This window comes from Pelobates fuscus, chromosome 8, assembly GCF_036172605.1.
Source record: "Pelobates fuscus isolate aPelFus1 chromosome 8, aPelFus1.pri, whole genome shotgun sequence".
Classification (NCBI taxonomy): domain Eukaryota; kingdom Metazoa; phylum Chordata; class Amphibia; order Anura; family Pelobatidae; genus Pelobates; species Pelobates fuscus.
In genome coordinates, this window is record NC_086324.1 from 169,444,715 (window position 1) to 169,455,942 (window position 11,228).

An 11,228-nucleotide genomic window follows, 5' to 3' on the forward strand; every position below is an offset into this window, starting at 1 on the left:
GGAAACAGATTATACCCTCTTGAAACGGGACACGCTAAAAGAGTTACTGGAAGCGAGAGGGAGGATAGCAAGCAACAAAACAAAGGCTATCCTAATCGCAGAACTCATGGAAGGAGACAGAGTCGCAGCTGCTGCAGCACCTCCAAGGGAGGGGGAAGAAACTGAGTTTACCAGAGAATATAGGGCCAGGATGGCTCTATTCTCACCAGCCATGGCAGCACAGAAAGCAGACCAGGTGTACAACGATGTACAGGCCCTCTTTATGCAGCGATCAGCGCAGGGAAGCGCAACATCGGTCCCCACCCCGCCAGCGAAAGCTAAAATACCGTACCAGGTATTCAAAGCATTTAATGATACCGAGGGGGACATTGATGGCTATTTACAGAACTTTGAACTTTTGTGCCAGCTGCATGCCATTAGCACTGAAGAACAAGTACGAGTGCTAGCGGGTAACCTATCCGGCCGCGCAGCAGATGCCTACCGAGCTATGCCGGCAGAGGATATCAGAGACTATCCGAAGGTAAAACAAACCTTGCTCGCACGGTATGCCATTACACCTGAAGCATACCGAACACAGTTCCGGAAATTACCCAAAGCAGAAAAAGACTCACATGCAGAATTTGCACACCGCCTGCAACGGGCAGCTGACGGGTGGCTTGAGGCAGCCAAAGCCGTCACGGCCCAAGAGATCCAGCAATTGATGATGCTGGAACAGTTCTACAAATGTTTGTCTCCACAGTTACAGATCTGGGTAAGAGACCGTAAGCCCCGTACTCTGCATGAGGCCGCTCAACTAGCAGATGAGCATCAGGACTCCCGGCGGGAACAGCAGTTCTCCAGTAGAGTGCAACCTACGCCAGCTGTTCCCCAGCTTACCCCAGCAAATCCGCCCCGACCAGGGGGGACCTACCAGTCCCAACCCCCCCGGTACAACAACCGGGCATCTGTCCGGTGCCATGCATGTAACCAGCTGGGTCACATGCAACGAGACTGTCCCCAAAACCGGGCCAGACCGGCCTGGACCCCTCAACGACCACCAACCACCCCCCGAGCTGCGGTACACTGCTATCAGGGCAGGCCCTGGGCTCAACCTTTCACCTCTACCCAAATAGAAGAACCCTTGGGCACCCTCCATGAGGTAAACCCGGTCCAGGCGGCCTCAGACAACCGCCAGGGCCACCGGCAAGTGGTCCATGTGGAGGGCAAGCGGCTGGAGGGGTTAAGAGATTCTGGGGCCACCATCACTCTGGTACGGAACCATTTAGTGGCCCCGAACCATCTCACTGGGGATTGCATTGCAGTTCGAGTGGCAGGGGGAGCTATCTACAAGGTACCCACGGCTAAACTACATTTGGACTGGGGAGCGGGGGCAGGACAAATTGAAGTGGGGATGATGCAGGATCTACCTGCCGATGTGATTTTGGGGAACGATTTGGGGGAGCTAACTTCCGCTTTTGTTACCCGGCCTCCTCCACAGGAAGCTTACCCGGTCGTCACCCGCCAACAGGCTCGCACCACGGCACCCCACCTTGACTCTGAGGCTCAGGTAAGCACAAACCCCCCTGATCACACTGTATTACCCTGGGCTGCCCCATTAGAATTTGGTAGCGAGGTCGCCCTGGACCCGTCCCTACAGGTTTACAAGGACAGGATAGATAAAGACCAGACTGGCAGAGAGGGGGAGAGATATGCTTGGGATAAGGGGTTATTATACCGGTATGCCGAAAAAGTAGTAGCCGGATCCATTCCTGTACCCATTAAACAGTTAATTGTGCCTCGAAAATATCGACAAGAGTTAATGCGGATCGCCCACGACATTCCCATGTCCGGACACCTAGGGATCAGCCGAACCAAACATCGGCTGCTAGAGAACTTCTTCTGGCCAGGGATATCACAGGATATTAAGCAGTACTGTAATACCTGTGATACCTGTCAGAGAGTGGGAAAGCGGGGGGACCGATACAAGGCCAAACTACACACCCTGCCCATTATTGAAGAACCCTTTAGCCGGGTAGCGGTAGACATTATCGGACCACTGAGACAAAAAAGCCCGTCCGGTAAGAAATACATATTGACCGTGGTAGACTATGCCACTAGATACCCCGAAGCAGTAGCCCTGACGAATGTACACGCAGAGACCATAGTAGACGCCCTCATGCGTATATTTACCCGTATGGGGATCCCCCGGGAGATCATTTCAGATCAGGGTACCCAATTCACGGCCGAGGTCACGCAACAGCTTTGGAAAGTATGCGGGGTCCGAGCTATCCTTAATTCCCCATACCACCCCCAGTCCAATGGCCTCTGCGAACGGTTTAATGGGACCTTAAAACAAATGATCCGCACGTTCGTAGCCACTCAGAAGAACTGGGAGCGGTTCTTACCCCATCTCCTGTTCGCCTACCGAGAGGTGCCCCAAGAATCCACTGGGTTCTCTCCCTTCGAACTGTTGTTCGGAAGGAGGGTAAGGGGACCCCTAGACCTAATAAGGGAACACTGGGAGGGGGGAACGACCATTGATGGCACCCCTATCGTACCCTATGTGTTGGAGTTTCGGAACCGCCTGGAGGAATTGACCCGGGCTGTGCGCAACAACCTCCAGGCGGCCCAGACACGCCAGCGCCAATGGTATGATAAGGGAGCCAGGGACCGCAGCTTTCAGGTCGGCCAGAAAGTACTAGTCCTACGCCCCGTCCCTACTGACAAGCTGCAGGCTTCCTGGCGGGGCCCATTCAAGGTGGTAGAGCAGGTCTGCGATACCACCTATATAATCGGCCCCTGCGCCGGGACAGGGGACAGACGCATGTTCCATGTGAACATGCTGAAGCCCTACCACGAGCGCACAGAGGAAGTATCCGCCATCTGCGCCTCGGCTGCAGAGGACACAGATAACCTACCCCTCCCTGACATGCTGGCCCGAGGAACGCTACAAGAGGATCTCGCAGCCGTACAGCTAGGAGACCGCTTGAATCCCCAGGAAAGGGCTCAGGCCCAAAGTTTAATTAGGGAAAAAGGAGCCACTTTTTCCAACCTCCCGGGATATACCCCGTTAGCTACCCATCGGGTAGAAACCCTAGACCCGATCCCACTCCGTCAACCGCCCTACCGCATTCCCGAAGCAGTGAGGGGGAACATGTACAAGGAATTGAAGGAAATGTTGCAGTTAGGGGTAATTGAGCATTCAGATAGCCCCTGGGCATCCCCCGTAGTACTCGTGCCGAAGCGGGATGGAACTACCCGCTTCTGTGTAGATTACCGGAGGCTCAATGATAAAACCATATCCGATGCCTACCCCATGCCCCGGATAGACGAGCTATTAGACAAAATGGCTAGGGGGAAATACTTAACCACCATTGATTTTTGTAAAGGGTATTGGCAAATTCCTCTAGCCGAGGACGCCATTCCCAAGTCGGCCTTCGTCACCCCATTTGGCCTGTACCAATTCCGGGTCATGCCATTTGGGATGAAGAACGCCCCGGCCACCTTCCAGAGGATGGTGGACCGACTATTGGACGGGTTTCAGGAGTACGCTTGCGCCTATCTAGACGACATAGCCATCTTTAGTTACTCCTGGGCCGACCATCCAGACCATATCGGGGCAGTACTAGACCGCATCAGGGAAGCCGGACTGACCCTCAAGCCCAGTAAATGCCATATAGGGATGGCCGAGGTCCAATACCTCGGACACCGAGTAGGCAGCGGCCACCAAAAACCCGAACCAGCCAAAATAGAGGCCGTAGCTAAATGGCCAACCCCCCGCACTAAAACCCAGGTACTAGCCTTTTTGGGGACGGCAGGATATTACCGAAAGTTTGTACCTAACTACAGCGCCCTAGCCAAGCCCCTTACCGACTTAACCCGCAAGAACCTTCCCAAATTAGTAGTATGGGCCCCAGAGTGTGAACAGGCCTTCCAACTCCTAAAAAATGCCCTTGTTAATGCCCCTGTGTTGGCTGCTCCCGATCCGACTAAACGATTTCTCGTCCATACAGACGCTTCAATGTTCGGATTGGGAGCAGTACTGAGCCAGATCGGAGCCGATGGCGGTGAACACCCCGTAGCTTACCTCAGCCGAAAGCTTTTACCCAGAGAAGTAAGCTACGCCGCCATCGAAAAGGAATGCCTTGCCGTGGTGTGGGCCCTCAAGAAACTACAGCCCTATTTGTATGGACAAACATTTTCCCTGCTCACAGATCACAACCCGTTGGTCTGGCTGAACCGGGTGTCAGGAGACAATGCCAGACTGCTGCGCTGGAGCTTAGCGCTTCAGCCCTTTGATTTCAATATCCAATATCGCCCGGGGAAGCTCAATGGAAATGCGGACGGGTTATCCCGACAAACGGAACTAGACAAGTGATCTGTGGGTACTCCTCCAGACATCCCCAAGCCGATCCGTTGGGATCAGACTGTGTATGCTGGCTTGGTTCTGGGGGAGCATTGTGGCAGAAGCAGCCACCAGAAACTCGTATTTACAATGTTATTTGTCCCTAACTCTATATGTCAATGTATCTTGTATATTATGCCAGCATGTTAAGAAAGAACCGAGGTGCACATACCGTTATTGGGTCCGTGGGTGGCCGCCGTTCGCCTAATCTCCACGTGGCGGCGGCCATCTTAACTGCCGAACAGCGGTGTTTGGTCGTCGAGCGTCTGGAACTAAAATCGGACGCTCGACTACCCAGACACCGCTCAGACCTCCAGGATCACCAAAGCGTATGATCCAAACTGCCGAACGGCCCGCCGTTCGGTAGTTTGCATTCCCCAGTCTAGGGGATTCATCCGAACCAAAGATTGGGGTCGGATGGCTGAGCTGTTCGGCACTTTCTATGCAGTGAAGTAGACCGACTACAGGGCCAGAATCTATGGAGCCGTTTTCGGCTACTGTGTCCCTGCAGTCGGTCAAATCTTTAAATACCTGTAACTCCCGAACCCCTGGTCTGATCTGGGTGAAATTTGAATATGTTACTCACCCAGAGCAGACCTACCAGGGGACCCCTCGTTTATCCTCGTACCCCCCGTATTTAGGGGTCATTCAGAAACTGGGGAAAACTCGGTTCCCTCTAATTAATTTACCTGCTAATCTAAGGGGAGGAGAGGGAGGGGAGGTGATTGTGAGGTGATTGGTTGTTTTGAGTTACCTCCCTTGCATGGGAAAAAGCCATAAAAGAAATTGTGTGAATAAAGCTGACAGTTGACCTCCAAGCTATGTGTCGTCTAGTTCTTGGAGGGAAGGGATTGTAACTACGCTACCCGTTTGATACCTGTATTGGATTGCTGTTCCTGTCTACCAGCGGAGCTACCTTGGATCGTACCTCTACTCCGCTACATAGTGTAAGATTTTATTCATTTATTTTCTTCCACTGGATGTTGTGTCTTCTGACTTGGATAGCATCTCAGCTTGTGCGAGTCACTGCCATGGACCACCTGTAGGTCTGGATAACATCCCAACTGGGATCACACTGCCACAGGTTCCTTGTAGGCCTGGATAAAATCTCGGGTCAGTCACTGCCCCATGTGACCTGCCATTCTGGATAGATCTCAGTTTGGATCACAGGTTGCCTGCCACAGGTGGCCTGCCGTTCTGGATAGATCCCAGTTTGGGTCACAGGTGGCCTGCCACAGGTGGCCTGCCGTTCTGGATAAATCTCAGCTTGGGTCAGTCACTGCCACAGGTGACCTGTGGTTCTAGATAAATCCCAGCTGGGGTCATTTACTGCCATAGGTGGCCTGTGGTTCTGAATAAATCCCAGCTTGGGTCAGTCAATGCCATTGGTGGCCTGTGGTTCTGGAAACCATCCCAACTTGGGTCAGTCACTGCCACAGGTGGCCTGTGATTCTGGATATCATCCCATCTTGAGTCAGTCAATCAAAGAGGATTCCTATATAGCACATCACTTTCTCTCTGTACTGTGAATATGATCCAAAATTATAGGAGTTTTCAAAATACACTAAAAATGTACAATGTTCAAAATTATTACCCCATTCTGGGGCTAAAAATCAGACCACAATCACACTTCTTTTTGGGTTTGTATGACGACCTACGTTGGCCACTTTGATGTGAACCAGATCTGACATCTTGCTAGACCGGGCTAATCAAAAATATACATCTCACCACTGACAGTATCTCACAAAGGGGCTGACATTGAACTTGGGAGAGATTTACTAGATAACCCACGTAATAATTATTACACTACCCACAAATTCAGTCCGCTAGTTACTACTTTGACCTGCAGACCTTGCCACGCAGTGACATAATTTTTGATATGCAATAAATTCCAGGGCACGTGTATCGTTAAGAGCCAGGAAAATAATAAGAGTTGCAAATGATACCATACTGAGAATTTTATTGGCAAGTCAAGAAAAAAAAAGGAGCCCGCAAGTGCTTGCAAACTGACATTGATATATGAAAAAGATAATTACGTGACATTAATGCTGCATTTACCACAATGTGATTAAGTTACCTTTAATTACAGTTCTCTAAGACTATTCGACTTTTCTACAGGTAGAACAATTAACAAAGACAGCACTTGGAATATATCTGCAGTGGAATTAATAACTTTAATCCTTTGATCGGTGGAATGTTGAACGATCAGCACTTTGATTTAAGTGGCAATTGTTGTTAATTCAGCTTAAATCTCGTGCTCCACAAAAATTAATAATAATGTGTCTACCTACAGCAAGGTTGTTGGTATAAATATTTCTCTGATTCATGTATATTCCTTGGTAAAATTATTTTAGATCGAAAACAATCGCAGTTGTGAAACAATATTGGTCAACGAACTGATTCAAATTTGAGTTTTACGGCTTTGCCATAAAGTGTGGTTGCGTAGTGGGTATTACAGTAGATGTTTGGCAAAAGAAAACAAAATGGTGGTCTCCACTATCCAGCTCATTGAAGTAATGCTAACAGTGTAAAAGTATTTCTTTAAAATATGCACCCCTCATCTTTAGAGTTATCTTTCAGACACAGAGCTATGACAAATCAGGAATTGTCTCAGTTTATGTGAGGGGACAGTCCATATTTGAGTGTCCTGTCTTGCTGTCCCACGTTTGTTGAATGGTGTCCTGCTCTTTGGGAACTGTCCACAGTCAACGTAGCACAAATGCATTCTTAGACGCACGTGCACTGCATTCAAGGAGCTAGGACCATACAGAGAGTGAGGTGACAGTGCTCTCTCCATGGTCCTCCCCCATATTCTTTAGGTGGGTGACCCCCTTTCTGAGAGGGTGCATACTGATGGGCTGTACCAATTACGCTAATCGCCTCACTCAGGGTATGTGTTGTCAGATAATTTGTTAATGAAAACTGTTAATTTATACAGATATAGTGTTGGTCCCACACTAGAAAGTTTATTGAAACTCGAATAACAAAATATACCCAATAATAGTCAACCACCTGGCGCCCCCAGTCACTATAACACACACACCTTATCACCCACCTCAGCTCCCAGTCACTATAACACACACACCCTATCACCCACCTCAGCACCCAGTCACTATAACACACACACCCTATCACCCACCTCAGCACCCAGTCACTATAACACACACACCCTATCACCCACCTCAGCACCCAGTCACTATAACACACACACCCTATCACCCACCTCAGCTCCCAGTCACTATAACACACACACCCTGTCACCCACCTCAGCACCCAGTCACTATAACACACACACCCTGTCATCCACCTCAGCTCCCAGTCACTATAACACACACACCCTGTCGCCCACCTCAGCACCCAGTCACTATAACACACACACCCTGTCACCCACCTCAGCTCCCAGTCACTATAACACACACACCCTGTCATCCACCTCATCTCCCAGTCACTATAAGACACACACCCTGTCACCCACCTCAGCACCCAGTCACTATAACACACACATCCTGTCACCCACCTCAGCTCCCAGTCACTATAACACACACACCCTGTCACCCACCTCAGCACCCAGTCACTATAACACACACACCCTGTCACCCACCTCAGCTCCCAGTCACTATAACACACACACCCTGTCACCCACCTCAGCTCCCAGTCACTATAACACACACACCCTATCACCCACCTCAGCTCCCAGTCACTATAACACACACACCCTATCATCCACCTCAGCACGCAGTCACTATAACACACACACCCTATCACCCACCTCGACACCCAGTCACTATAATACACACACCCTGTCACCCACCTCAGCACCCAGTCACTATAACACACACACCCTGTCACCCACCTCAGCTCCCAGTCACTATAACACACACACCCTGTCACCCACCTCAGCTCCCAGTCACTATAACACACACACCCTGTCACCCACCTCAGCTCCCAGTCACTATAACACACACACCCTATCACCCACCTCAGCACCCAGTCACTATAACACACACACCCTATCACCCACCTCAGCACCCAGTCACTATAACACACACACCCTATCACCCACCTCAGCTCCCAGTCACTATAACACACACACCCTGTCACCCACCTCAGCACCCAGTCACTATAACACACACACCCTGTCATCCACCTCAGCTCCCAGTCACTATAACACACACACCCTGTCGCCCACCTCAGCACCCAGTCACTATAACACACACACCCTGTCACCCACCTCAGCTCCCAGTCACTATAACACACACACCCTGTCATCCACCTCATCTCCCAGTCACTATAAGACACACACCCTGTCACCCACCTCAGCACCCAGTCACTATAACACACACATCCTGTCACCCACCTCAGCTCCCAGTCACTATAACACACACACCCTGTCACCCACCTCAGCACCCAGTCACTATAACACACACACCCTGTCACCCACCTCAGCTCCCAGTCACTATAACACACACACCCTGTCACCCACCTCAGCTCCCAGTCACTATAACACACACACCCTATCACCCACCTCAGCTCCCAGTCACTATAACACACACACCCTATCATCCACCTCAGCACGCAGTCACTATAACACACACACCCTATCACCCACCTCGACACCCAGTCACTATAATACACACACCCTGTCACCCACCTCAGCACCCAGTCACTATAACACACACACCCTGTCACCCACCTCAGCTCCCAGTCACTATAACACACACACCCTGTCACCCACCTCAGCTCCCAGTCACTATAACACACACACCCTGTCACCCACCTCAGCACCCAGTCACTATAACACACACACCCTGTCACACACCTCAGCTCCCAGTCACTATAACACACACACCCTGTCACCCACCTCAGCTCCCAGTCACTATAACACACACATCCTATCACATACCTCCGCTCACAGTCACTATAACACACACACCCTGTCACCCACCTCAGCACGCAGTCACTATAACACACACACCCTGTCACCCACCTCCGCTCCCAGTCACTATAACACACACACCCTGTCACCCACCTCAGGACCCAGTCACTATAACACACACACCCTATCATCTACCTCAGCTCCCAGTCACTATAACACACACACCCTGTCACACACCTCATCTCCCAGTCACTATAACACACACACCCTGTCACCCACCTCCGCTCCCAGTCACTATAACACACACACCCTGTCACCCACCTCAGCTCCCAGTCACTATAACACACACATCCTATCACATACCTCCGCTCACAGTCACTATAACACACACACCCTGTCACCCACCTCAGCACCCAGTCACTATAACGCACACACCCTGTCACCCACCTCAGCTCCCAGTCACTATAACACACACACCCTGTCACCCACCTCAGCTCCCAGTCACTATAACACACACACCCTGTCACCCACCTCATCTCCCAGTCACTATAACACACACACCCTGTCACCCACCTCAGCACCCAGTCACTATAACACACACACCCTGTCACCCACCTCAGCTCCCAGTCACTATAACACACACACCCTGTCATCCACCTCATCTCCCAGTCACTATAACACACACACCCTGTCACCCACCTCAGCACCCAGTAACTATAACACACACACCCTGTCACCCACCTCAGCTCCCAGTCACTATAACACACACACCCTGTCACCCACCTCAGCTCCCAGTCACTAGAACACACCTTGTCACACACCTCCGCTCCCAGTCACTATAACACACACCCTGTCACCCACCTCCACTCCCAGTCACTATAACACACACACCCTGTCACCCACCTCAGCTCCCAGTCACTATAACACACACACCCTGTCACCCACCTCAGCTCCCAGTCACTATAACACACACACCCTGTCGCCCACCTCAGCACCCAGTCACTATAACACACACACCCTGTCACCCACCTCAGCTCCCAGTCACTATAACACACACACCCTGTCACCCACCTCAGCACCCAGTCACTATAACACACACACCCTGTCACACACCTCATCTCTCAGTCACTATAACACACACCCTGTCACCCACCTCCACTCCCAGTCACTATAACACACACACCCTGTCACCCACCTCATCTCCCAGTCACTATAACACACACACCCTATCATCCACCTCAGCTCCCAGTCACTATAACACACACACCCTGTCACCCACCTCAGCTCCCAGTCACTATAACACACACACCCTGTCACCCACCTCAGCTCCCAGTCACTATAACACACACACCCTATCACACACCTGTGTGTTTGGGGGGGGGGGGGGGGGCTGTATTTGGGGGCTGTCAGGGATGATGTGTTGGGGGGGCTGTCAGCGATGCTGTATTTCGGGGGGCTGTCAGGGATGCTGTATTTAGAGGGGTGACAGGGATGCTGTATTGGGGGGGTGGCAGGTATGCTGTATTGGGGGGGTGGCAGGAATGCTGTATTTGGGGGGGTGGCAGGGATGCTGTATTGGGGGGGTGGTGGCAGGGATGCTGTATTTAGGGGGGCATGGATGCTGTATTTGGGGGGTGGCAGGGATGCTGTATTTGGGGGGGTGGCAGGGATGCTGTATTGGGGGGTGGCAGGGATGCTGTATTTGGGGGCTGGCAGGGATGCTGTATTTGGGGGTGGTGGCAGGGATGCTGTATTTGGGGGCTGGCAGGGATGCTGTATTGGGGGGGGGGGTGGCAGGGATGCTGTATTGGGGGGGGGGGTGGCAGGGATGCAGTATTTGGGGGCTGGCAGGGATGCTGTATTGGGGGGATGGCAGGGATGCTGAATTGGGGTGGGGGTGGTAGGGATGCTGTATTTGGGGGGGTGGCAGGGATGCTGTATTTGGGGGGTGCCAGGGATACTGTATTG